Consider the following 23,132-nt stretch of genomic DNA (forward strand, 5'->3'; position numbering starts at 1 on the left):
ACCTCCAACATTGGAGGTCACATTTCAACATGAGATGTAGAGGAGACACACATTCAAACTGTATCATTCTGCCCCTGGCCCCCCAAATCTCGTGTTCTTCTCACATTGCAAACTACAATCATCCTGCCCAATAGTCCCCCCCAAAGTCTTAATTCATTCCATCATTACCTCAAAGTCCAAAGACTCACCTGAGACTTAAGATCAAGTTCCTTCCACCTTTGAGCCTACAAAATCAAAACAAGTTATTTACTCCCAAGATGCAATGGTGGTACAGATGTTGGATAGGCATTCCCATTCCAAAAGGAAAAAATCAGCCAAAAAAAAGGGACAAAAAACCCCATGCAGGTCTGAAACCCAGCAAGGTATTCATTAAATCTTAAAGTTCCAACATAATCTCCTTTGACTCAATGATCTGCATACAGGACACACTAGTGCAACAGGTGGGCTCCCAAGGTCTTGGGCAGCTCTGCCTCTGTGGCTGCTCTCACAGGTTGGAATCTGGTACCTGAAGCCTTTTCATGCTGAGGGTGCAAGCTGCCAGTGGCTCTACCATTCTGGTGTCTGGAGAGTGACAAACCTGTTCCCACAGCTCCACTAGGCAATACCCTGGTGGGAACTCTGTGTAAGGGCTCTAACCCCACCTGTCCCCTTGGCACTGCCCCACTAGAGGCTCTTTGCAGGGTTCCACCACTGTAGCAGGCTTCTGCCTAGGCACCCAGACTTTCTGATACATCTGAAATCTAGGGAGAATCTGCCAGGCTCCTTTCATGTTTGTATTTTGTGCACCTGCAGACTTAACATCATGTGGAAGCTGCCAAGACTTACAGCTTGTGCTCTCAGGAGTGGCAGCCCCAGCTGTACCTGGAGCCCTTTGAGCCATGGCTAGAACAAGAGCAGTCAGGATGCAGGAGGCAGTATCCAAGGATGACCAGGGCAGCATGACCCAGAACCTGGTCCCTGAAACCATTCTTTCCTCCTAGGCCACTGGGCCTGTGATGGGGGCCATTTAGACCTCTGAAATGCCTTCAAGGTCTTTTTCCCATTGTTACGAATATTAGCACTTGGCTCCCATTTAGTCATGCTAATGTCTCTAGCAGGTGGTTGCTGCATAGCCTGCTTGTGTTCCTTGCCTGAAAATACTCTTTCCTTCTCTATCACATGACTATGCTGCAAATTTTCCAAACTTTTATGCTCTGCTGCCCTTTTAAATATAAGTTCTAACTTTAAGTTATTCTTTTACTCCCATATCTTATCATAGGCTGTTAGAAACAGCCACACCACCTCTTGAATGCTTTGCTGCTTATAAATTTATTCCACCAGATACCGTGGGTCATCACTCTAAAGCTCAAGCTTCCACAAAGCTTTAGGTCATGGACACAATGCAGCCAACTTCTTTGCTAGGGCATAACATAGATGATCTATGCTTCAGTTCCCACTTAGCTCCTCATTTCCATTCAAGGCCTCATTAGCCCAGCCTTCACTGTCCATATTTATATCATAATTTTTGTCACAACCATTTAACCAGTCTCTAAGAAGTTTCAAACTTTCCCTCATTTTCCTGTCTTCTTCTGAGTCCTCCAAACTCTTCCAACCTCTGCCCATTACCCAGTTCCAAAACTGTTTCCACATTTTCAGGTATCTTTATAGCAACATCCCACTTATTGGTAACAATTTTCTCCATTAGTCCATTTTCATTGCTATAAAGGAACACCTGAGACTGGATAATTTGTAAAGAAAAGAGGTTTATTTTAGCTCACAGTTCTGTGGGCTGTATAGGAAGCGTGGTGCTGGCATCTGCTTCTGGTGAGGACTTCAGGGAGCTTGCAATCATGATGGAAGGTGAAGGGGAAGTTGATGTATCACATGGCAAGAGAGGAAGCAAGAGAGATTGGGGAGGGGTTTGCCAGACTATTTTAAACAACCAGCTCTTTCATGAACTACCAGAGCAAGAACTCACTCACTACCATTAGGAAGCCATCAAACCATTCATGAGGGATCCAATCCCATGACCCAAACACCTCCCGCTTCTCCCTGCTTCAATCAAAAGCAGGACTCAGAACAAACACCTCCCAGACCCACCTCCAAAATTGGAGGTCATATTTCAACATGAGATTTGAAGAGGATGCACATCCAAAATATATCAGGCAGGAACAATCAGGAACAGACAACACTGAGAAGCAATGATTTTCCCTAGTTCTTTGCCCAAGAATGAGCATTGCCACTAGTGTGAATATAATAAAAGGAAGATAAAGTAGGTGGGCCTCGTCCCATTTAGGAAGAGCCTTGGCCTTTTAATTCCATTCTTACATGGAATATTTATAAAATGGCAAGCTATAATCAATAGCTAAATGTGGTATTGACTAATATTTGGGTGAACCAGAAATGCTTTCAGCTGAAAGTAACAAAAAAGCCATCTAACACTGACTTGACCAAGGGTGTATTGTCCTCATGTAAGAAGGCTGCAGGTGGGCAATGGTTAGTGTTGGTTCAGCAGGTCAAAGATAGCAGAGACAGAATCTCCACCATTCTCTTGATCCTTCTGTCAGTTCCATTACCTTATGGTTGCAAAGCGACCACCAAAGTCTAGGCATCACATGTGAATTCAAGCCTAGAAGGTAGAGAAGGGGGTTCCAGTATCACTATGCCTTTATTCAGAAAATGAGTCTCTTCCCCCAAAGCTCTCAGTAGAATTCAGTTTACATATAATTGGACAGAATTTTGTCATATCACCACTCTTGGCTGCAAGAGAGTATGGAGAAGTGAATATTTGGACAGGTGCACAAGGAAGTTCTTCTTGGGGAAGAGCAAGAGGTAGGGCTGGAGGCATGATAGAAATGAGGAAATGAGAGCCTTTAGGAAGATCACATAGTAAATATCTGGCATCAGATTTTGAAGTAAGATCACTAGAGGAGAGAAGGAAACATTCTCTTCCTTTATTTAACACACATAGGAAAATAATTTCAAGAAAGAACAGAATGATACACATCAGCATATATTAGCAGGATGAGTGAAAAGGGCTTCCCCTAACTAACTCAATCCAAAGTAGGACTCAGATCATGTCTGGAGCTTCACTGAACCTTCATCAAAACTGGCAGTCCAAAGTCACAGGCAATTACAGTGTTCTTTAGTATTTTAATCTACCAAACAAGAAGATATGGGTAAATAACACCACACCAAGACACTGAAGAAACCCTTGCATTTGACGATGCATGTCCTGGTATTCAAAATGCCTAAATAAATTAAATATTTCATAATCAATTGAATAGTGATGAGAAGGACAAGACAACTGGCATTTACCACTTCTTAAAGAATTTCAAATATAAAACTTAAAGATGAAATATGAAAAAGTGGAGAGAGCTCTGCAAAGCTTTTATAAGAACTAACTGACTATATGGTAAGGCTATGCGGGGTAGGGCATGCTATTTGGTCTTACTTTTTCCACATATATGAAAATCCAATTGAGACAAAATATTTTGGCCATGAGCATAATTTCACAGTATGTTTTTCAAGTTAATGAGACAAAACATATAGTACCCTGATACCAAAGGGTGTTGAAGAAGAATATTTTTCATTTACTCAGTTAGCAAAATGGTTCTGAACCCTTTTTATCAACTAGAGTCACTGGGAGCTTTTAAAATTACAGATGCATTGGCAATCACACTGCTTAAAAATTCTAATTTAATTAGTTTGGGGTAGAGCCCAGGCATAGACTTGTCTATTTGTTTGTTTGTTGCCCCTGTGTTGATTCCAAAGTGAAGCCAGAGTTGAGAACCATTGGATGAAGAAAATAATACTCAACAGCATTGAAGATGCAGTAAAGTTGGAGCACACAGAAATACTAAGTAAAAATTAGTATCATCTGTCTAAAATATAATTTGGCAATATCTCATATGCCCAAACAATTGACTGTCTTTCTAAGACTATGCGCTAAAGAAACAGGCAAAGAATCAAAGATTAATATACTGAAATGTTCACTGCAACATCAGTTATTAGTAAAAATATCCAATAACCATATAATAGCCTGACACATTTCCATTAAATATTTTCAAATAAAAATTTCAAAAATGAGAAACTACTAATGAAGTTTACATAAATGTAGAATACAAGTGTATATATTATGGTATAAATCAAATGATATAAAAAAAGGATACAAAAAAGCACAGTAAGAACATTAAGGTAGTAGTAGCAAAGTATTAACAATAGTTTTATGGTATGATTACATTGTTAATGTTTATTTTTATATTTTACGTATTTTTCAAATAATCTATATACATGTTAATTTTATAATCAGAAAAGCAAACATTTCTTTCCAAAGCCTTTGGTTTTAGCCTTTGCGGATCCTTTATTTGTTTAGAAAACCCTAATCTGATTGCTGCCATATGAACTGAGTATACAGACTTCTAGTTTGAAGAAAAATGTAGGTTTTCATCATTAAATGATGAGTTCAGTAAGTTGGGGAGGTAGTTCTCAAAATACTTTTTAAGTTTCCATAGCTTCTTTATGAAATGAGCTCTTTTATATAAAATATAATTTAATCTCAAAATGTAATTCTAAGATGAGTGTAACTGTACGTAGTCAGAATGTATAACAAGATTAGCCCAATTTTCTGTACTATTGTTGCCAAAGATGTTAACATCCTAGGGGAAATTTAACCAGCACTGTTTCTCAATTTGTTAACTATACTAAATAATCTGTGATATAATAAACAACAAAGTTGTAGATATTCATTCGTAAAGATATTCCCCTAGACATAGGTACTTTTTCTTCTTACTCTCCTATTTGTTTCCCTTTGTTCCAATCATCTTCCTCCCAAAAAGAAATCTAGTACATTGCCTCTCTGAATGTAAATATTTACAACATTTACATTTGCAATATTTAGTTTTGCTTCATGGGAGTTCATGGCTTAGCCAAGCACACTATAGCATTGGTTTTCAATTTTACATTCCCAAAGGAGACAGCTGGCTTCATGTCATGGTTATTGAGTTAATTGCTGTTTTGATGACTTGGGGTAATGACTTGTATAACCCTTTAATTTACAGCATTTCAGAAAACATACACAGACACTGTCGGGTATGGACAAGAGTCCAATCTGAGTCACCATGCTACACAAAAGATGGAAGAGAAAAGTCTCCACTTCCATGCCAGGCTGAGAATTTAGGAGGAGAACCTGACCACGCTACTTCTGTAGTGTAAGAGCCTCTTGCTATTAACTTGTCAGCCATGAGCAAGAAAATGGGCTCTCGCTCAATGATTTGGGGGAGCTAGACTTGAGCTTCTACTATTCAAGTCATGAGGCTTGAATACGCTAAAGGGAAGGGGTGAGTAGTTACCATGGGACACACAGAGGATTACAGCTTATATGGATTAAGGTCAGCCTAATTAGTGCATGGAAACAGCCAAACTAAAAGCCAGTGTGATTAGAGAGTCTACATTTGTTAAGGGCAAAGATAATGGGCTATAGATTGTATTCTAGGGAGGCCTAGCCAAGGAGCAACATGTAAATGAGCTCCATAACCTACACAACAGGCAATTTGTCTCTGGGCACTTCTCACCTGCTCTACAAGCTGGCTTTTCCCCAGCACCAATCCTGAGATCTTATTTTTGCTTTCAAACAATTGTCTGCCTAATTCCCACTAACTCTAAAACAGCAAAGGGGCTGGCTGGCAACACCCCAAGTGGTGATGCCCCTCGGGTCTATTCACATTGTGGAGCAAGAGAAGAGGGGGAGGTGAAGAAATCCAGAAAAAAGAACCTGTCTGTGGCCTTGCAGGATCAGCAGCTTCTGTGAAGGGGCCTAAGGCAGCTCCACCTCACTGTCATCATCCCAGGACAATACGGGGACATGGGGACTATGCTACAATGAAAGAAACCTAGAGATGACTTGAGACCTCACTTAAATTTAAATGAACAAATACTGTCATTTCAGAAAAGCTGTTGACTGTCCATCTAAACTTTATAGTTTAACCTACCCCCATCTCAACTCTGCCAGACCCCAGAAATTCAGCAGGGATTTAATTGAAGACTTTGCTCTGGGAGAAAATATTAGTAATCATATTATAATAACAAATAACTATTGAACATTTACCATGCTTCAAGCACTATGTTACAACTTTAAATGAACTTCGGTAGGTATATTATCAGCATCAGCATCAATTCTGAGATGCAAAAACAACCTCAGAAAGGTGGCCGGTTCTGTTCTGAATCAAATAGGAGGAACGGGTGGGACCAAGATCAAGTGTAGGCAGCCCCATGACAGGGTTGTGTTGTGAACCACTGTGGGAGGTAGGAGAGGAGTGGAAGAAAGGAGGCAGGAGAACAGTAACTGTGAGGCAACCACACCTGAGTGCTAATTCTATGCCAACCTCTTTGCTAGCATAACACAGCATAACAACTGAAGATAGTTTGTTTCATCAACCCCCATTTTACACATGAGGAAAAGGAGGTTTTAAGGGATTATATGACCCCCAGCTGGTAACTGCTGGAGCTAGCATTAGAATCCAGACAGATGCTCTGGTGACATTTGACTCAATATTCTTGCTGCTACCAGGAAGAGGCACTTAACTGAGCAGTCTGTCTGGAAACTTGAACTTTGAGGATCTTCTAACTTTGAGTAGGATGAGGAAAGTTTTCATTTCGGTCTCACTTTGATGTTTTATGTTTGTCTGCCTTAAAAAGCATGAAAAATGGGCAGGTAAACGCCCTCAAACACTATAACTTAATCCTGAAAAGAGATGGCTTAACAACACAGAGAGAAAGTGGATCAATTACTCTTCCTCAGACCACAAGTCCAATTACTAGGGAGTAATAAAACCAAAGAAAGCTAAAAATGGAACATGTAAAAACAAAGAGAGGATTGCTCTTTAGTTTTATTATTTTTCATAGACTAAATCAAGTCTTTTCCCCCCTAGCAAGTACCATCTACTGCATGAGTCTCGAATCTCAAATGCTTGTGGGAGTCTATTACCCATCACATTATTTCCCTGATATTTGGTCAGAGTGAGAAGGCACGATGAAAATTTTGGCAGGCTTTCTACAAGGCTGATCAATATTTTTCATTTCCCCATTTATGTGTCACTACAATTCACAGCTGAGAGGACAAGTTAACCGGATACAGCATAGGACAGAAAGCCAAGCAGATACTCAAGTCAAGGCAAAGACAGAAGGAAAAAATTAATGGAAAGAAGCTGAAGGAAGAATGGTTAAAAGAAGCAAAACAGGCCAGGCATGATGGCTCACACTTGTAATCCCAGCACTTTGGGAGGCTAAAGAGGGAGGATCGCTTAAGACCAGGAGTTCAAGACCAGCCTAGGCAATGTGGTGAAACCCCGTCTCTACAAAAAGTACAGAAATAAGCAGGAATGATGGTGCATGCCGTAGTCCCAGCTACTTGGGGAGCTGAAGCGAGAAGACTGCCTAAGCCCAGGAGGTCAAGGCTGCAGTGAGTCATGTTAGTGCCACTGCACTCCAGCCTGGGTGACACAGTGAGATCTTGTCTCAAGAAAAAAAAGAGGAAGAAGAAGGAGGAGAAGGAGGAGGACAAGAAGCTCATAAAAAGCTTACAAATCCACCACTGCACATAAAATGAAGGTGGTGGACCCAGTCTAGCCAGGACTAGTGTTCCCACATACACCCAGCACTAGCCCAGCATCATCAGTCTCATCTATGCCACTATCAATGATGACAGCGGGTTCAGGTCCCAGACTCAATACCAAGAGGGGACCTAGAAGAGAACCTTGAAACTGTGGCCAATTTCAACATGCCTCCCACTAAGATCTGTCTTGGTAGGCAACAAGTTGATATTGACACCTCAGGCTCTAGGTTCCCTGGCACTGCTAAGTTTTGGTGCCTTTCTTCTTGGGTCCCCACTTACCCTTAGGGACCGGAAAACTGGCAACAATGGGACAAAGCTGTGCAGATCTAGGGGCACAGTCAACTTTTAAGTCAGTTAGATAGCCAACCTCTGTCTACCTCCAAGTTTGCCCTGATGGGTTAGGATGAGGAGACTGCATCTGAGCCCATTGATTGTGTCTTCAACTAAATTAAGCAGAGCTTGGGGATAGTGTAGATTTAAGAACATCAAAATCAAACCATCACATTAGCCAGAAAATCAATAAACAGCTCATGAGGCCAGGATTAGATATATAGACATTAAAACCACTTTTTTAAAAAAGAGAGAATTATAAAGAATGAGATCACGAATGCTGAAGACCAAGTCAGGTTTCCTGGAAAGGAAATGGGAATTAGGAGCAGTCACTAATTCTGCTAAAGTCTCCTGCACTTGATTCTTCCTCACAAGTTTACCCCATGGCACATCAAATCTACTTATTTTTCCATACAATTTGGGTAAGAGTAGATATTCATTAAATTTGCTTCTGGACTACTCACTGCCCCCTTTAGCTCAGCGCCCCCATCAACATCTAATAAATTAATGACCTAAAGCAAGAGAACAGCCTCCCATGAGGCTTCTGTTAACACAGCTGTGCAAAGGGTCATCAGATGGATCTTTTGGCTTTGTGAGATATTTAATAGAGCAAGAGGAAGAGAATGGAGCCTGAGCATCAAAAAGGACTTTAATTGTATTTGTTATGTTTTCTTTTATTAAAAAAATAAAACTGGGGGTAGAAACTGTTAATTAAATTTTACGTGGCATTGCTATTTTTAAAAAATATGTCAAAATAAAAAAGAAACCAAAGGATGATGAGACTGAAGGAGGGAAAAGGAGTTGGGGAGAGAGAGGAGTAGGACTAGAGGGGGCAAATGAGAGACAGGGAGAGAGACTGATGAAGAAGGGGAGGAAACTTCCATTTGGAAGGCTCTATGAGGCGCTTGGTAAACCCCATGGTGAAATGACATGGAACCCAGCTCTGTCAGAGGTTGTAAATACCCAAAGTAAGGGATAAACAAAGATAAAGTTCTAGAAGCCACAAATATGAGACAGAAATTCTTCGGATACAGAGAAGGACCCAGGGAAGTCCTTCTAGGAAGTACTACCAGAGGCTCCAAAGGAGAGAAGAGAATTATGGTCGATGGGTAAATTCCACTCATGTTCCCAGAATTCCAGGGACCTGGTCAACACCAGAACCTCCCATCAGACACTTTCAATGCATTTATATAGTTCAGTAAGGAAATGTTATTGTGGCTTTAAAATAGGAGCCAATGAAGAAAGAGAATTCTCTTTACAGTTAAATTATGAATTTTTCAGGAAATTGAACTTTTGTATGATGGGGTACCTATACTGCATTTACATCTCTGAAACCTAAGTATGGGCAATAAGCAAACATACCACCTAGTGGCAGACTACCTGTTGTGCTAGAAACACAAAATCCATTCCCTTTTGATATTAAAAAAGGGGGTTTTTTCCCTCATAAGACTTTAATATCCAGTAGTGAAACTAGCAGCTTATAAAATTTGCAGTATTGGAGAGAAGGAAAAAATCCAAATATATATTATTTCCTTTCATTAACTGAATACTAGAGAATGGAAGAGACTTTATAACTGCAGGAAGAATACATCCTTTCATTAATCCCAGCTGCTTAATTAAATCAATTGGAAGTCTCTAATTTCATTGTCTTTTCAGATACTTTAAATCCATTTATTGGGAGAAGAAGATTTTAGATGGCTAAAGTCACATTTGGTTGAATTTCTTTAGAAGACATAATCTCTTAGTGCAGAAAGGGATTGTCTGAGACAATCAATCAACTGACAGATTCCCTCCCAGTACTTTTGAAGGCTGTCAGAGGACAAAGCAATCATCATACACAGCAGGGCTGATTCCTATAAGCCATGTATGATAAAAAGAAAAAAAGATTAGCCTCGTCGTTCAATAGTCACACTTTAGTCCCTGGAGAAGGTGGAATTTTACCACAACATCTGACCAGCAAAAAACTACCAGGATTGAAGAAAATGTATTTACCCATCCCTTCCTGGAACAGAAGGTAATTCAAAGTAGCAAAGAAAAAAGTGACACATTTCAAAACAATAAGGGGAGAAAAAAAAAAATCTGTACAAGGTCAAAGAAGGAATATCAGAACCTAATGGTCATTCAAGATATGTCTTCAATGACTTTCTGGTTGTATTTAAGCATCAGAAACATTTTTATTTTGGGGAAGGAGAGAGACAAAATTTAACAAAGTAAGCGATGGATAATTTAGAAGTGCCTGTATGTGGGGCTGGTTGGAGTGTAAACACCAGTCTTCCTCTGTAAGTAACAGATTACTGGCCCGGCTTGGGGGCTCGTGCATGTAATCCCAACACTTTGGGAGGCTGAGACAGGCGGATCACCTGAGGTCAGGAGTTCAAGACCAGCCTGGCCAACATGATGAAACTCCATCTCCACTAAAAGTACACAAAATTAGCCGGACCTGGTGGCACATGCCTGTAATACCAGCTACTCGGGAGGCTGAGGCAGGAGAATCGCTTGAACCGAGGAGGCAGAGGTTGCAGTGAGCCGAGATCACACCACTGCACTCCAGCCTGGGTGACAGAGTGAAACTCCGTCTCAAAAAAAAAAAAAAAAGAAAAAGAAAAGGAAAAAGTAACATTACTTTTGCTACCCACTACACGTTTCCCCCCCCCCCCCCCCCCCCCCCCCCCCCCCGCCAAAAAAGAGAAATTCTCGACTATGGAAAAATGTGATTTCTGGAAAGCTGCTGCTAAAAGAGAAAAATCTTGTCAAATTGTACTACCATATTATCATGACCCACCACTGTTCTCTGTCTACCTCTTTATGAAAGGGCAGAACTTACACGTTTATATTTTTAAAAACATTACAAAAGGTGCACTTGTTCCATCTTGAGATAAAATTGAATCCCTAATGCCACATTCACGGGGAGCTCCAAGTGGTTAGTAAATTCTGTTGGGGCTTATGTTCTCCCAGTCATTTCCCCTTCTGATTCTCTGTTTCTGCTGAACTCCTCCCCACACTCAGCTCTCACCTCCTACATCCCCTCTGGCCTCTTTATTGATTCCCAGTCTATTTAAACAGTCTCTTTCGCTAATTTTCCTAAAGCATCAGTTACTCATGGCAGGGGGTATATGATACATTTTATAGAAGGTCAGAAGCCATGATGGGGATTATATTACAGCAGCCCACAAATCCCAATAAAACAAAATATAATAACTAATTTTATGGTGCTTAATTGAGTGAAAAACGATATAAAATTGTATGCCTAGTGTTTTGGGGGGGTCAGGGGGAAGGGTCTTGCTCTGTCACCCAGGCTGGAGTGCAATGGTGCTATCACAACTCATCACAGCCTCGAACTCCTGGGCTCACCACAGCCTCCCACCTCAGCTTCCCAAAGTGCTGAGATTACAGGTGTGAGCCACTGCACCCAGCGGTGCGCATATTCTGATTGTGTTAACGTTACCCACTAGGAAGACCCAAAAAAAAAAAAAAAAAAGGAAATATACAAAAGTGTGAATAGTGGTTGTCTTAAGTTAACAAAATTATTGTTCGTTTTTTTCTTCCCCTTCCTCTCAAACTTTCTACAACTTCTTTGATGCACTTGCCTCTCTACATGTCAAGGTGGGTGACCTTCTCTTCCAGCCCCCATATCTTTGGGCTTCCTTTTCATATTTATAATGGAATGTCATCTCTGCCCAGCTTAGTGAAATGTTGCAAGCCTGTGGCTTTGCACTTTCCCATCTGCTGAGAAGAGTTGCGTTCCAGGTACTTATCAGAGATGACCTCTAACTCTTTGCTGCTCAATATTTCGCTAAGCTTCAGTTGAAAATAAATAGTATAAATGGAAGATTGCCTGGAGGTTATTTCTTTCCCTTTATAGAATTACACTTTGGCAAAATGCCAAGAATAAGGGACGTTATACAAAGAGGTCTGACACAATTCAGTCGCAGTCACTGCAGGGCATTTTAGGAACCTGATCATCAGAGCTCAAAATACTTTTTATGAGTAACTGTGAGAAAACTTACTTCTGTTCTTAACACCAGGGACAACTGAGCTCCTCCTAAAAAACTTCATTTTTTTAAATCACATAACCAAATGGGATTTTCCTCTTTGCTCTAGTCACTGGGAAGCCTACAAATGTTTATTCCACAGGTATACATTTTCCATATTTACCTTTGCCATATTTATCCTCCCCCTTAGTCCTCATTTATTTTATATTCTTATATTTTTATTGTCTTAAAGTTTTTATAAACCAAGACAGTTATAAGAAAAGCACTTGCCCCACTGTTATGAAGGAAAACAAATTTGAACAATTGCCCATGGAATGATGGAGACACATGATCAGAGCTTCTTTTCACTCTTAAATGAAAAAGACAGCATCTTCTTTGGCAAAACAACACTGATCAAGGAAAAGAAGAATACTTCAATATTTTCTCTGTAAATCCTGGGCTGTTTTCCACAAGAAAGCTGGATCTCTTTAAGAACTTCTGAGCTGGCAAAATGTTTTCATTAAACATATTCAAACAGTTTTTCTCTGTGGTTTGTTCTGGGAAAATGTGTGTGCATGAGTGTACCTAGTTGCTTGCTTTGCATCAACAAAAGGACACCTTAATATTCACTTTTTAGGAAAAGCACGTATATAAGGAACAATCACATGAATTTCTGTTCCAGGGCCCTTGCAGAGCAGTAATAGGTTCTAGCTCTGCTTAGCTGGGGATAAGTCACATGAGACGGCAAACCTGGAATTTCATGGCAGAGCTTGTGTATACCTCCTGTTGTATAAAGGTTATGGTGTGATCATCATACTGCCTTGTTACCCAGGCTCTTTGGAACTCAGTAGGAAGTATTAAAAGTACATAATCTTAAGTATTAAGGTTTATAGAGAAGATCTTTGCTATCACGTTTAAGACAGTCCCTACAATATAATCCAGAGCTGGCTTGTTTTCCCCCTCAATGACTTTCTAGAAACTCTCATCCCTTTTTGCTGAAATGGAGCTGTACCTTGTCGCAGGATGGTTCTATACAGCCTCAGTTGTCACTAATGCCCTTCCCCACAAATATAAGCCCCCTATTAAAAACCAAAAAGTAACAGATGCTGGCAAGATTGTCAAGAAAAAGGAACTCATATACTGTTGGTGGGAGTGTAAATTAGTTCAACCATTGTGGAAGACAGTATGGTGATTCCTCAAAGACCTAAAGACAGAAATACCATTCAACCCAGCAATCTCATTACTGGGTATATACCTAAAGGTATATAAATAATTATATTATAAAGACACATGCACATGTACATTCACTGCAACACTATTCACAATAGCAAAGATATGGAATCAACCTAAATGCCCAACAATGATAGACTGGATAAAGAAAATGTGGTACATATACACCATGGAATACTATGGTAGCCATCAAAAAGAATGACGTAATGTCCTTTATAGGGACATGGATGGAGCTGGAGGCCATTATTCTCAGCAAACTAAGGCAGAAACACAAAACCAAATACCACATGCTGTCATGTATAAGTGGGAGCTAAATGATATGAACACATGGATACATAGAGGGGAACAACACACAATGGGCTGATCAGATGGTAAAAGGTGGGAGGAGGAAGAGGATCAGGAAAAATAATAGGTATAAGGCTTAATATTTGGGTGATAACCTGTACAACAAACACCCGTGACACCAGTTTACATATGTAACAAACTGTACATATATCCCTGAATTTAAAAGTTTTAAAAAGTCCCCAAAAGATGACTGTATGACTGTAAGCAACAACAGTTAAGTTGTTGGAGTTCACTGGAGTTAACTAAGTTCTTACTATGTGCCTGGAACAATGCAAAGCTCTTTATGAAGATCTCATTGTCCTTCACCACCAGCCTTCTAGGTAGGTACTGTGGTCTGAATGTTTGCGTCCCTTACAAATTCCTAAGCTGAATCCTAATTACAAACATGATTGTATTAGAAGATGGGGCATCTGGGAGGTGATGAGGTCATGAGGGATCAGTGCCCTTAGAAGAGGCCTGAGGATGCTGATTTGCTCCTTCTACCATATGAGGATGCCTAGAAGTTGCCATCTACGAGGAACAGGCCCACACCAGACACCAAATCTGCTGGCACCTTGATCTTGGACTTCCCAGTATCCAGAATTATCAGCAATAAATTCTGTTGTTTGTGGATTCCATTTAAGGTATTTTGTTAGAGCAGCAGGAATGGACTAAGACAGTAGGTCTATCTCCATTTTAGTGTTCAGGCTCAGACCACTGAGTAACTTGTTCAAGGTCAAACAGCTACCAGATGATAGAAACAGGATTCAAACCCAGATCTGTCCAACTCCCAAATATATACTCTTAAACATGACATCACTGGGACTCCATTTGTCCAGAAGAACAGAAAGTTTAAATTCTCTTTCCATGGCTTGTTCACCCCAATAGAGCTAAGAAGTTCCAGGTACTTGCTCATAGGCAGAGGGTCTGCCAGTCCTGCTTTCTCCCAGTTAGCCCCTAGAGCCAGAACTCAGTCATGCTTCTTTGATCTCCAGAGTACCATAATAGCTTGTAACAGAAGACAGTTGCTTTAGAAAACAAAATTAGTCCAGAAACCTGGTGTCCCATGAAGTTTAAAAAGGTCTTCCATTGACTAACCCTGACTTCACTAGAAGGCACGGTCACCTCCAGCTATGTCCAAAACAGTTTAAGTGAGGCTGGGCCTCTACCCTAGAGTTTCTTATGACAATGTTAGCATTCCCAGAGGGTGTCTTGGAAATATGAGGGCACATTTTAGTTGTCATAATGACTGAAGTTTTTGTGTTGTTGGCTTTTAGTAGGCCAGGATTCCAGACATCCTGCAAAGCAGGTGACACATCCTACATATCAAGAAAAATGGTCTACAGGAGACTGAGGCAGGAGGGTCATTTAAAGCCAGGAGTTCAAGACCAACCTAGGCAACATAGCAAGAACTTGTCTCTAAATAAATAAATAAATAAAACCTTAGCCAGGCACAGTGACACATGCCTGTAGTCCCAACTACTTGGGAGGCTGAGGAAGGAAGATGACTGGGAGCTCAGAAGTTAAGGCTGTAGTAAGTTACGGTCATGCCACTGCACTCCAGCCTGAGCAAATTAGTGAGACCACCCCCAACAACAACAAAAAAAAGGTCTACATGCTTCATATATCCAAAGATGTTCCAATAGGCATCAAGGGTTTCCTCCTTATTTATAATTATCTGAGCAAAGATTTTGATTTTGCCTTATATATAAGCAAAAATTACTTTTTTAAAGTTTTATGATAACTGAATTTTTGAGGAATGCAGCTATTCTGTCTAGAAAAGGGAAGATTGCTATGTATTTAACTTGGAACATCATCAATTGTGGCTCACCATTTCAGAAAATCATGTCACTAACAGCGACACTACTTGTGATATGACAGTGTCCATTCTATTCTACTATACCAGTATCATATGGATACGATGACCTATGGGCTGCCACATTCATGAAGATCCTACATGTGCAATATCTGACCACTGCACATTGTCTTCTGAAGTGGTTTGGCCATATTGCTTTTTTATAAATTATTTTCCCTTCATGTTTCCTTTATATTATAATCATGACATTATTTTATTTTTTATAGATTATATATGTATGTATATCTTATATATGATTTTCATTTCAGGACAGAGAAAGGGCATTTCAAGATATTTCTTACTTGAAGGGGCAACTGATAGCGTTGGGAATCACTCTACTCTCCTACCTACCAGAGTGCAAAACCCTGTCTGAATAATGTGGATCTTCAGGTTAAAAAAAAAAAGGAGGCTTCTTTACTCAGTGTTATCTCAGCTGAGGATGCTCTACGCCAAAAGTGATTTGGGCTACCAGCTGCCATCTTTTTAGATTCAAATGCCCAAGCCATTTGCTCAAAGCAGAATCCTTCACTTTTTGGAACAAGGCAAGATCCAATGCCATTGCTAACATCCAGCACAACTCTGTCCCCATAGACACTTTAATACAGGGATCGTTTTATATTCCTATGGCATTGGATCACCCAGACCACTCACAGGTTTCTGTAACCTGAAATTACAAGAAGAGGGGGTTGAGAGAGTTTGGTCCCTTCCCTCCCAGGAGGGCCATTAAAGTCCTTAATGAAGTTTACTTACCTCTATCCTGCTTTCTTCCCTACAATTTTAAATTCCTAATATCTATATACTGTCCCAGTGAAAACCTCACTGGACACTCCACCAAAACTACTGACAGTCACTTTATATACTCATTCTCCCTTCGAATCCAGATGAAATACTATAAAAGGCCAGAAGTTGAGCAAGAATTATTTCCTTTCCCCAACTGAAGAAAGTGAGGCTCAGAAGGACTTAGGGGACTTTGTCAAGGACACAGAGCTCATGATTGCAAAGTCTGGACAAAAACCCTACCTTTTGAATCCAAATGCCAGGATAGGTCACACCATATTAAGGTGATGGAAATTTTTGCAAAGCCATCTCAGAGTAGAACAAGTTCCTTCTACGTCTTTGAAAGTTTTTTCCTTCTTAAGCAAAGTAACTAGAGTCATCCTCTAGATAAGCAGATAAAATATTACTTACAATTTAGATGGCACTTTATATTGAATGTGGGCCAGAAATCCTTCTAACACACACAACTCACGCACACTCATACCCAAACTCCCACCTGTTACTTGCTCAGCTGCTTATTAATGGAATGGGACATTTACCCATACAACTTAAAATCTTATCTGGGGGCTGCAGACTTCATATTGGAACTATCAAACATTTCCACCTTATTAGCCCCTGCATTCCTGAACTCAAAGGTCCTACAGAGCCTGAGGAAGGGAGCCAGAAGTTTAAAGGGTGCCACCTTTTAGTATGTTTTCCTGCTCATAATGAGGGAGCTTAAGGTATCTTTATGCTCTGAAATCCCATGTTGCTTTGACAAGGGCCACTCTTCCTTTCCCTTAACATACAATGGGCATTCACCAGTCTCCTCTCAGGGCACCTCTGAACTCTGGAGAGCAAAGCAGCGCTCTCCTGACTACCTCTGAGAGCTCACCCAGACCCAAGAATCACATGCAGCTCTGTAAGGGAGAGTGGCTACAGGCTTCTGGGACCTGGAAAACTGGTGCTTGCTACTACCAACGGGAGCATCTTCAGGCTGAACATAGGACAGACATGGGTACTCCCGCCTCCCCAGTGCCTACCCATCAGAGTTTATATGTTAAGAGTGGTGCTTGATCCACATTGTCTATGTCAGTGAACAAGTACTATAGATTCGCATTCAGTGGTTAAAATTACACACAGCGGACCCTTACTGTTAACTTCTTTCCGTGAAACAACTTTAGTATAAGATAAGTGTCTCTTGTATCTGGTCCAAGACTCTGTGCTGCCATGTTACACAAGGATTACAGTACAAAGTGTCCTGTCTATGAGAGGTTCATGCTATGTCCTCCAAAGGTCACAACTTTATCAAGGCTTTAAACATTTTCAGTCCGAGTTCTGATTGCAGTAGAATTTCAGTGGTTACAGAAGACACGATAAGTATAGTCTGGATACAGATTACCCTGGTTAGTCACTTAAATGGTGCTTTAAGTGTGTGCATGCAGGGGCCTCCTACTGTGGGCTCTGTGGTTATGGTCCCAGACATTACAAATGTCAATGCACTTGAAAAAAAGGTTAAAAATAACAAAAGAAAGAAAAAGTTACATGGCAAAAAGTGTAATGCTCCTGGGATCTCCAACCTTATTGAACATGACAACATGTATATAATGACAAAAATTCCACAGATCCACTTCTGCATGATACTAGAGATCAAGACCAAAGGAAACACAGTACTGTAGCAGGTATTTCTGGGTGAGAAAAGGGAACATAATTTTATGGGGGAAAAGGGAGTTTTTGTGGGGGTAGGAGTTTCCAAGTGCCCACATCAAGGGGTTGGTTTAGGCTTGGGAAGGGAAGACACTGAAAATTTATCAGCCAGGATAATGTGTATGACAAAAAAAGCTGAGAAGATGAATTTGGCAGTGAAATTTTAAATAGATGCCACAAAACATCACAGTCTCTTATTTAATCCCTATAAACCAATAACTCCCACAAACCCCCAAGAAGGTTTTTTTTAATTAACCAGGGAGTGTTTGGGGAGAAAAATACAAAGACCCACCCCTGCCCCCCAAATCCAGATGACCACAAGAAAAGCAGAGTCAACTTGCTACTTTGGTTGTAAATCCAAATGTGTACACTGCCAAGTCTAGATACAGGACAAGTACTTATAGCTGAGCAAAATTTAGATGGCCAGTAACTTTTCCTACCACAAATACTTTGGTGATTAAGGAGAAGATTTTGGCCAGGCGCTGTGGCTCACACCTGTAATCCCAGCACTCTGGGAGGCTGAGGCAGGTGGATTATCTGAGGTCAGGAGTTCGAGACCAGCCTGACTAACATGGTGAAACCCTGTCTCTACTAAAAATACAAAAAAGTAGCTGGACATGGTGGCACGCGCCTATAATCCCAGTTACTAGGGGGTGCTGAGGCAGGAGAATTGCTTGAACCTGGGAGGCAGAGGTTGCAGTGAGCCAAGATCGCGCCACTGTACTCCAGCCTGGGTGACAGAGCGAGACTCTGTCTCAAAAAAAGGAAAAGTAAAGAAAGATTCTGATGATGACCAGAGGCTGGGGGAGGTGGGGAGGGAGGGAATGGAAAGCTGTTGATCAAATAGAAGAAAGTATCAAACAGAAGGAATAGATTTCGAGATCTATTGCACAACAGGGTGACTACAGTCAATCGTGCACTGTATATTTCAGAATAACTAGAGGGTGAATTTCAAATGTCTCACCATAAAACATGATAGGTGAGTGAGGTAATAGATATGTTAATTAGGTTAATTTAATCATGTCACATTGTATACATATATCAAAACATCAAATCACACTCCATAAATGTATACAATTATGATTTGTCAATTAAAAATAACATTAATAAATTTTGAAAATATACAAAAAAGGAAAAAATAGATTCTAATAGAAGACCTGTTCTATCTGACAGTATATTAGACCTGTTAGTAGAAACCAACTGAAGCCAGTTCATATTAGAGACAAAGGAAATGGGAAAAGAATTTGACCTGATGAATAGTTCCTGTTTTCACCTTCAATTTCCAAATAATCCTTGTTGCAATATTTCCGGTAATTTCTCCAATGAATTGTCTCCTGAAGTGGACTTGATTAGAGGAAACAATATTAGATCTACAAGACACAGCTCCATTTCTCTTCATATTCTATAAACTTTCTTCCATGGACAGGGCCTCCCGAGATTTCTTAAGAGAGCCAAACAGAAGACAGGACAGGGATTAGAGGAGGGAGGCTAGAATCAAAAAAGGAAAACAGCAGCAACTTTAGTGGATGTTCCTTAAATTTCTTTGTAAAAACAAAAAAAGAAGTTATAACGGCTGCCAAGTTACAACTATTGATTTACTTTTCCTTCAAGTTACTAACAGAATTTTTACCTGCCATACTTTGCTACAAGATCCTAATCAAAACAACAGAGGGAAAAAGGATGTTTCATTTCCCTCTTCAGAGGGTCCTGTAAGACTCCAAGTTTTACCTGAGGTGATCCAATTTGGTACCAAGTCATGCTAACACAAATACTACTTGGTATCTCTTGTTTTGTTCTCATTTTATTTTTGTCTTGCTCCACAAACAGATGTTAGAGGAAGGCCAGTTCTAAGAACGGCCACTGGCAAGAAAAAAATAAACTATAAAAGTGTACAGTGTGCCTTTTTAAAGTATAAGGCATGGAGTTCATCAAGGATCTCACTTAAACTTCATCTAGCCACATTAAGTATTAATGACATCCTTCTATGTGTGAGGCTTAAAACAGTCAGGGGACACTTTGCATAAATTCAGTGAGGAAGCTGATCTGTGCCTGAGCTCCTCCTAACTGCTGAAAAGGGATTATTCTCCTCAGAATTTGTCTGCAGCCTCCTCCCAGGGAGTACTGATGTCATGTTTGCAAAGTACTTTGAACCTGCTCAGAAGAAAGGCAACACACAAACCTAAGACATTCTTCTCATACTATGTAAGACATAGTGATCATTTTTTTGTTTCACATTTAGAAAACTGCCCCTCTGGCCGGGCAAGGTCTATGATGAAGTCACTGCAAAGGAAAGACGAGATCTCCTATGACCTTCATGTATCTTTTGTTGCTTGTTTTGAGGAGTCTTTTTAAAAACTGTTTTTACTGATATGAATACTTGACATATTTATAGGATGCGTGTGATATTTTGTTAGTGCATAGATGGTGTAATGTTTCACTCAGGGTGTTTGGGGTACTCATCACCTCAAGTATTTATCATTACTATGTGTTAGAAACATTTCAAGTTCTCTGTCCTAGCTATTTTGAAATACATAATATATTCTTGTTAACTATGGTCATTTTACTATCAAACATTAGAGCTTATTCCTTGTGTCTAACTGTATATCTGTATCCATTAACCAGCCCCTCTTTTTCATCCCCCCTCTCCATTCCCTTCCTAGCCTCTGCTATCTGTCATTCTACTCTCTATCTCCTTGAGATCAACTTTTTTAGCTCCCTCATGAGTGTGAGAACATGAGATATTTGTCTTTCTGTTCCTGGCTTATTTCACTCAGCATAATGACCTCCAGTTCCATCTATGTTACTGCAAATGACATAAACTTATTCTTTTTTATAACTGAATAGGATTCTGTTGTGTAGCTATACCACATTTTCTTTGTCCATTCATCCATTGATGGGCACTTACGTTGATTCCATATCTTTGCTAATGTGAATAGTGCTGCAATAAACATGCAAGTGCAGGTATCCCTTTGACATACTGACATCTTTTCTTTTGGATAAACACCCAGTGATGAAATTGCTGGATAGTATGGCAGTTCTGTTTTTGGTTTATTGAGAAACTCTATACTATTTTCCATAGTGGCTGTACTAATTTACATTCCCACCAACACCATATAAGAGTTCTCTTTTCTCCATGTCCTTGCCAGCATCTGTCATTTTGTTTTGAGCACTCTTTATGCCAGCCAACTCTCTCTCCATCTTGTCTTTGTCCTTTCTTGCAGTCCCTGGCAAATGGGAGGAAGGGAGGGAAGAAGAAATATAGAGAAAACTAAACAATGATCCATCCTCCTTGTAGATGCCCTGAAAGGTACCTAGAGTTCACCAAGAAAACCTCATTAAAAGATCTCTTCCCATATTCCAATTCAATTCCACAAACATAGTAAGCCCTTCAAGTATTTAAATCATAATTTTTGCCTTCACAGTATTTACTTCTCATAGCAGCAAAGTAGGAAGCTTTGATTACAAAGAAGGACACTGTTGATATGGTGGTGTTATCAATATCAATTGTGGTATTATGGCTAAGAATACAAAAAGCAAATATTAGAGTCAATAGCAGTCTCAGTATGTCTCATTCCCCAAGTTTCCCCTCCCAATCCCAACATTTCCCCTCTCCATCTCTATCCACAATGAGACTGCTCTGGTACTTCCAAATGACCTTTCATTATCTTCTTCCTAAAGCAAATCCAAGTCAATTTAGGAACAAGGTCTGATTTGGGTCATTCACTATCAATTATCTTTTAATTTGGGTCAGTAACCATGACCAGTTCTTCAACTATACAAGGAAACTTCTCCTAAAGGGTGAAATTTCTTATTTCTCTCACATGCAAGCCTTGTCCATTCAGAAAAACAATGAGACCCTGAAAATTGCTGTGATAAACACACCCTCTGAGAGAGTTCAAATGTTTCCTGAGGTCGGGGGAAACAGAATTCCAAAATAGAATTCCACTTTCTACCAGGTCTTAAACCTGCTCCCACCATGGTTTAGCAATAAAACCACAGCCTACACCTTGTTATCCTATCACAGGAACAGCTGAAAATCATCTTTTTAAAAAAAATTTTATTTTTTTATTTTTTGAAACGGAGTCTTGCTCTGTTGCCCAGGCTGGAGTGCAATGGTGCAATCTTGGCTCACTACAACCTCCACCTCCCAGATTCAAGCAATTCTGCTGCTTCAGCTTCCCAAGTAGTTGGGATTACAGGTGTCCACCACCATACCCGGCTAATTTTTGTACTTTTAGTAGAGAGGGGGTTTTGCCATGTTGGTCAGGCTGATCTCAAACTCCTGACCTCAGGTGATCCGCCCGCCTCGGCCTCCCAAAGTGCTGGGATTGCAGGCGTGAGCCACCGCACCTGGCCAAATGACTATTTCTTTACGTTCAAAAACATACTTTCCCTCCCACACAACTCATTAAGAGCTCCTTTAAGATCTCAGTGGAAGACCTGGCTCCTGCTAAAAGTGCTTCTCCAATTACAATAGAATCCCCTTAACTCTTTGATCTGTGTATCCATTTATTCCAGACTTTTGACTCTAGGAATCATTAAGTGGTCTTTCCTCTTTTAGATGGCAAACTCTGTCATGCCTCATAATTGAGTGGGCACTCGATAAATGAATGCTATAGTGCTCTGAGAAATAATACTCTTCCTATTGGCAGCAAATCCAAGAGAAACTTCTTTAGAAGAAAGGACTGTCAATTACCACTTAACAAGCCTGAGTTTTGGCTCCTGCAGAAAAAGCAAACAAAACAATAACAACTCACCCCCAAGAGCAGCCACATGGCTATCTGGCTGCTGCCCTCCAGTCACCTGGCACACTGTAGGTCCCACAGAAGGTGTTCGACAAGTCCTTACTGGTAGATTGATTTGTAAAGGCATGAGAGTGGTGATATGTAATCCATCACCTGATAGGTAGATGCCAGCTGGGTTCCAAACAGTCTAGCTGTGCCCAGCTTCTGACCTCCCATGGTCCTTGGCCCCCTTACAGCTGACAAATCTAGCCGGATGTGAGATGCTGGGCCAGGAGCACGATGCACAAAGCGAGAACTGGGAGGCTGTTCTGGAACACTAGGAGGAATTTGCATTTGTTTCTCCTGCCACAGTCACAACATCCCTGTCTCCCTAAGAGTGCATTCTCATTCAAAACCTACCACACAGCTCCCCTTCTATACCTCAGTGGCCACAGCCTTAGGCTTGACACTGAGTGAGTCACCATTAGAATGCACATTAGACTCACCTGGAAAGCTAAAAACTGCTCATGCCCAGGCCCTACTCCCAGACATATTATTCAGTTGGCCTAGATAGAGCTGCTCCTGTGTTGATAGTCTTAAAAGCTCTCCAGGAGACTTTAATGTACAATCAGGGTTGAGGACCA

At 40.5% G+C, this 23,132-nt stretch overlaps 1 long non-coding RNA gene across 1 annotated transcript in view; it reads right to left on the reverse strand.

The window, feature by feature from the left end:
• The window catches only part of LOC110741432, a 44,674-nt gene that overhangs the window by 17,849 nt on the left and 3,693 nt on the right, over positions 1 to 23,132 (reverse strand). The window contains exon 2 of the long non-coding RNA XR_004177854.1: positions 189 to 224. This is a non-coding gene — a long non-coding RNA (uncharacterized LOC110741432). The remainder of the gene's footprint in view (positions 1 to 188; positions 225 to 23,132) is intronic.

The sequence above is a fragment of the Papio anubis genome, chromosome 13 (assembly GCF_008728515.1).
Source record: "Papio anubis isolate 15944 chromosome 13, Panubis1.0, whole genome shotgun sequence".
Taxonomy (NCBI): Eukaryota; Metazoa; Chordata; class Mammalia; order Primates; family Cercopithecidae; genus Papio; species Papio anubis.